The following is a 6,008-nucleotide window of genomic DNA, read 5'->3' as shown; positions in this document are numbered from 1 at the left end:
GATGACATCATTAGAGAAAAAGTTGGAGGAAAACAGATGGATGATTGAAAGATTCGGAACAGTGTAATATGTGTGTAGGAAATGTAAATTATATCTGTTCTGCATAATTACGTCCTAAATAGTGATAATAGTGGTAGTGAATGAAATATTATCAGAAGCGTTGGTAGTGGTGAGAGTGGTTGTGATGATAGTCGTAGTGATGATAAAGGTAACATACAGTAGTAGCAGAATGACGGCTTTTTTTACCTTGAAAAATAAGACCATCCGCAATGGTTGAGTTCCATCCAGAGCAGGAGAATACGGACATATCTTTTAATAGCTTAATCTGCCTTTTTAGGTGGTTACCATAAGGGTTTTTGTATTGTTTAATAGAAACTTTCTAACTTTCATTACCGAAAAGGTGTTCATAATTTTATTTCAAATGAATTCTTTCAGTATATTTTTTTCATCATTTTGCAGGCAACATACAGAATTAAAGGCAAGCATTCGACACCCGATTGCTACCAGCCCGCTAGAATATGCCGTTAACCAATCCAAGACATAGGCCATGTCTTGACACCCTGAAGGTTTCATGTTGGTAGCTCAAGCCGTTCATGAAATATACAGTAATGGTCCTAAAGGCAGGCAATAAAAACTAGTTGACCTTTGGCAGCCATTTTGGTGACCTTGACCTTGACCCCGATTGCCCATGTTTGAACTCGGCCATGATTTTGGCAATTTCTTGATACACACACACACACACACACACACACACACACACACACACACACACACACACACGCACACGCACACACACACACACACACACGCACACACACCGACGGTCACACAGAGGACGGCAAAAACATTATCGCTCTAGCTTCTAAAGGCGGGCGATAAGAAACCAGTTGAAGGGCATTTTCTTGTACCTTATTCTGCTGACTTATTACCTGATTCTGATCTCTGAACATTTCAGTACTGCCAAAGCTAATGGCATTATGAATATTTTCCATGATGCATTTTTTGTTGTTGCTTCACAGATATGGGAATACAGAACCACCGTACAAAATCTGAACTTCTTTAGCTTACATCTTTTCCCACCATTATATGGGGTCGATGCTTTCCATGAGTCAGTTTGTTTCCCAAGATTCTCTTTTAAAACGACCGTTCATTAGCTAAATTTAGTCCATAATTAACTGAGATATGCGTAAAAAAAAAATGTTTTGAGAAAATGAGCATCAAAGTTTTATTTAGTGTTCCCTGTTATTCTCTGTCAGTATTCTGTAATATACTCTTTGTTAACCAGGACCCCTGGAGGCCTCCCCCATTGGGCAGTAACAGGGGGTACAATGTGCCAATAATCTGATCCAGGTGGAGGCACTTCACCTGAATATTTCGTCTTCTTGTGAAAAACAGTATGACTGTGCATACCAGCACTGATGTGAGTCGCTTCGGCTGCTACACCTTATAATGTGTGGCATATGGGGGTTCCATCCAGGTCTGGCTGGAAGTTTCTTTCTATCTATCAATCTATAGCCCGACGCCTTAATCCTGCAAAGGGTGGCCGCAGACAAAACGCCTCCAAGTCGCTGTATCACCCATCTTCTGAATGCCCTCCCCCCAACTCACTCCCCCCTCCCTCATATGCCTCTCAACTCCATCCCTCCACCTCATCCTCGGTCTTTCCTTCCCTCTCCCTCCCTCCACATCACCTATATACACCCTCATGTTCAGTCTTTCATTCTTCATTCCACATGTCCAAATCACCACAGTGTATTTCTCCTAATTTTCTCAGCCACATCCACATTCACCCCACAACGTTCCTTCACTTCTTCATTCGTTAACCTGTCGCTCCATGTCACTCCACATGCTCCTCTCAAGTAACTCATTTCCACTGTTTACACTCCTGACTTGTTCCCCTCTAGCAAGTCCATGCCTCGCTTCCATACGTCAGGCCAGGGACACAATAGGCCTACTATCATGCAGTGACTTCTTAACTTCCATACTCACCTCCCTACTTCTCGTCACTGTTTTCATTGAACCAACAACCTTCCATCCCTGCTGTACCCTTTCAAGCACTTCATCCCCGAAAGTTCCATCCTCACTCATCACACTACCCAGGTACTTGAATGCCCTCACGTTCTCCATATCCTCACAATCCAACCTCAGTGTGCATTCTGTGACTTCATATCCCTCAAACACCATAACTTTACTCTTGTTTACACTAACTTTCAGATTCCTTTTCCTACACACTGTCCCAAATTCATTCACCAAACTTTGCAACTCCCATTCAGCTTCACTCAACAATACAGTATCATCAGCAAACAGCAACACCGGAATCTTCCACATCTCACCCTCATTCATTAGAGCCACCCCGCCATCCACTGCCCTACCTTGCACTTCCTTTACAAGCCCATCCATATATATATTAAACAGCCGTGGAGACATCACACATCCCTGTTTCAGTCCCGCATTTAGATAAATGAACTCACTCAGCTCATCATCCACTCGCACCATAGCCCTTGCTCCTTCTTACATACTCTTCACAGGATTCAACAGTTTCCCCTCCACTCGATATATTCTTAACCCCTAATACGCGGCCATCGACAGCCGACCCCCCCCCCCCCGGGTGGCGGCCTTCGATCGCGGTCTGAGTACCTATAGGAAAATATTAGCCAAAAATCAGAGATTAACCCTAGAACATTATACTTGGTATGGCACATAGTACTTACATTCAGCTTTCTCCAGAGACACGTGTTGAGCCTTCGTGGACTACCCAAGGACTTGTGGAGACTTGCAAAGTTGGGTAACAAAATCTTCACTTTTACACCTCCAGCAACCCGGTTTCCTCTCTACCACAGCCTCATTCTGTCACAGTAAACTTTATACTACAATGCACAGGTAGTTTGGAATCCATATTTGTACAATAAGCACTGAAAATAAGGCTAAAATCAATGAAGCATACGGCCGACATGCAGCGCAGCGGCAGTCTTCCCGTCACTCAACAAACATTTCCATTTTCACAGCTAATAACACGTATACATTATTTTCAATCATATTACTTCCCAAAAGATAACCGCAGCGCGCTTTTTAATCTGCCTTACCCCCGTCACTTTATTCTCGTTCCTGTCAGCCACTCGCACTGACTCGGAAGAGCTAGAACTCGCCATAATGTCACTTTGAAAGCCTGCGATAAACTGACGCTAAACAGGGGCAAACCGTGCGAAAAAAACTAGTGTTACAGCTGGGGAAACAAGCGTTTCCTATTAGCATAAACTACTTGTGAGAGGAGAGCGCAGATTTACAGTTCTGAGCAGTCAGAGCGCTGCCATGTATCACAGCCAGGCTGGCCGGGCCGTGGTGGGGGGGGAGGGGGGAAAAACGCGATACTTGGCAACAACGGAGGTCAGTAGTACAAAGGTAAAGTATGCTAATTGTAGCTAAAGGGTGGTGGTACTGATAGACAATACCAGCTGGAACATCCTTGCCCGCGTTTATTCAAAATTAACTCGAATCGCAAACGCGACGCTCCGCCGTTATGTCCTTTTTGGCGAGCGTCGCAAACGCGACGCCCCGCGTTTTAGGGGTTAATACCATTCACATAACTTGCCTATCTATTCTGTCAAAAGCTTTCTCCAAGTCCATGAAGGCAGCATACACTTTCTTTCCCTTCTCTAGATACTTCTCCACTAAACATCTTAGAACAAATATCTGAATTATACACCCTATTCCCTTCCTAAATCCCCCTTGTTCTTCTCCAACTAGCTCCTCTGTTATATGCCTATCCCTATCAATGAGTATTCTACCATATATTTTTCCAGCCACACTAAGAAGGCAAATACCCCTGTCGTTACCACATACTTCTCTCTCCCTTTTTCCTTTGTATAAAGGAACAATTATACCTGATTTCCAGTCCTCTGGAACCCTTCCCTCTTCCCAAATAAATCCACACAACTTCCATATCCACAATAATCTCATCCCCATACTTCAGCATTTCACCACTCACTCCATCAGTTCCTGGGGTCTTTCCTATCTTGATCTTCTTCATTGCTTCCACTACTTCCGCCATACTGATCTCTTCCTCCTTTCTCTCATCTCTTCTTCTCACAGCCATTCCCCAACCACTTATACTCGCACTGCTCTCACTCTCTACATTCAGCAAATCCTCAAAGTGCTCCTTCCATCTCTTCAGTTTCTCTCTCTTCCCAACGAACAATCTATTATTCCTATCTTTCACTCCCCTACAGTTTCCCCTTTCACACTTTGTTACTTTCTTTACCTCCTTCCAAAACAATTTTTTACTCTCCCTCCAATTTACACTCAGATTCCTCGCAAACTCTTCATCCACTTTTTTCTTACTCCTCTTCACCAATCTAGTGTTGGCAATGGGTCTTGTCAGGGTAAGCTTCTCGTAATCTCCAAATGGCTGTTCGTCCACGTTGATGAGTCGATTCGACAGAGGAAACTTAGGTATTACTTGCTCCTCTAGATAACTCTTAAGGAACAGCAACCTCTGCTTTGCTCGGTGTGCACGTAATAATGAAGAAAGAAAGTCTTGGCAGAGAACTCGAAGGCTGGGGTTTGACTCAAAGATTAAAACCCACAAACCAAACAACCCCATCAGGCCAATTGTAGGCTCTGTATGCTCTACGACATACAAGCTCTCCAAGTGGCTTGTAACACTGTTATCCGCTGTTGTAGGCACTATATCTGATTCACATGTACAAAACGATGAGGATTTGGTAAGAAAGTTAAAATCTCTAAATGTCATGTACCTCTACAAAGTAGTCAGCTTTGATGTTAAATCATTATTCACAATTGTTCCTTTTGATGATGTTTTAACTTTCCTGCCAAGCATTCGGGGTAGTAACATTGATGGTATTCCCTCTGAAAACATTATCAAGCTAATTAAACTGTGCATTGTGAACTCATCTTTTACCTTTGAAGGCAAATTTTACACACAAAATTTCGGTATGACCATGGGTAATCTCCTCTCCCCAGTTCTGGCAAATATTTACATGGAATTCTTTGAAAAACATTTACTGACCTCCGTAAAGGAGCAAAACATGGTTTGGCTCCAATACGTGCTTCTGGCCTAACAGTCTTCCCATTGATGAATTTCTCCTGAAAGTAAATTCGTTAGTTCCTTCGATTAAGTTTACTCATGAAATGGAAATGGATAATGAATTACCATTTTTGGACGTAAAAGTTGTCAGAGACCAAAATGTTTTGAAGACTAAGGTATACAGAAAACTTACAAATATTATGTCATGTGCATTATTATTCAAACCATTACATTAATGTAAAAAGATCTGTGTTGATATCCATGTACTTAAGACCATATAGAATTTCAGACCCATAATTTTTAGATGATGAACTAGAAATACCACGTTGAGTACACCGCTTCCCATCCGATCAGCGAAGTTAAGCAACGTTGGGTCTGGTTAGTACTTGGATGGGTGACCGCCTGGGAACACCAGATGCTGTTGGCATCCCTACGTGTCAAGTGGGGTTGGTGGAGGATTGGTGCCCCTCCCTGTAAAACAGTTAACTCTGAGCCGTTGACCACCCTGTTTGGGATACATGGCGTCTGGCAATGGATGAATGAATGAATGAATGAACTAGAAATGATTCAGAGCATTCGAAAGAAGCTAAAATATCCACCAAGTATACTAACTCAGTGGCACAATACAGCCAAGAAACGATTCCTTGAAGGGAACACTAATATGCCAGATCGCCAGAATATTCAAAGATCCCTTGTCCTACCCTTCCATGAAAATTTTTTTGATATTGTTCACATACTGAAGAAACTTAATGTACAGTAGTATTCAAATATGAGAACACTATAAAAAAAAAACCTCATCAAGAACAGCCCATTCAGTTATTCAGGAGTTGTTTACAAAATCCCGTCTAAAAGCTGTAACAAATTATATATAGGACAATCTAGAAAAGATTTGGAAACTAGAATATCACAACATAAATACAGTGTAAGGACAGCCCAGCAGAGTAGTGGTTTCTTTCAGCACAAA

At 42.3% G+C, this 6,008-nt stretch overlaps 1 pseudogene; it reads left to right on the top strand.

Annotated features, from left to right (window-relative positions):
* The first annotated feature begins 5,351 nt into the window (after nt 1-5,351).
* Nucleotides 5,352-5,471, top strand: LOC145411286 (5S ribosomal RNA; annotated as a pseudogene).
* Nucleotides 5,472-6,008: the final 537 nt, after the last annotated feature.

This window comes from Coenobita brevimanus, chromosome 88 (genome assembly GCF_032717465.1).
Source record: "Coenobita brevimanus isolate Jiangsu-jjx chromosome 88, ASM3271746v2, whole genome shotgun sequence".
Classification (NCBI taxonomy): domain Eukaryota; kingdom Metazoa; phylum Arthropoda; class Malacostraca; order Decapoda; family Coenobitidae; genus Coenobita; species Coenobita brevimanus.
Note: the sequence above shows the minus strand (reverse complement) of the source record. Positions and strands in the feature narration are given on the sequence as shown.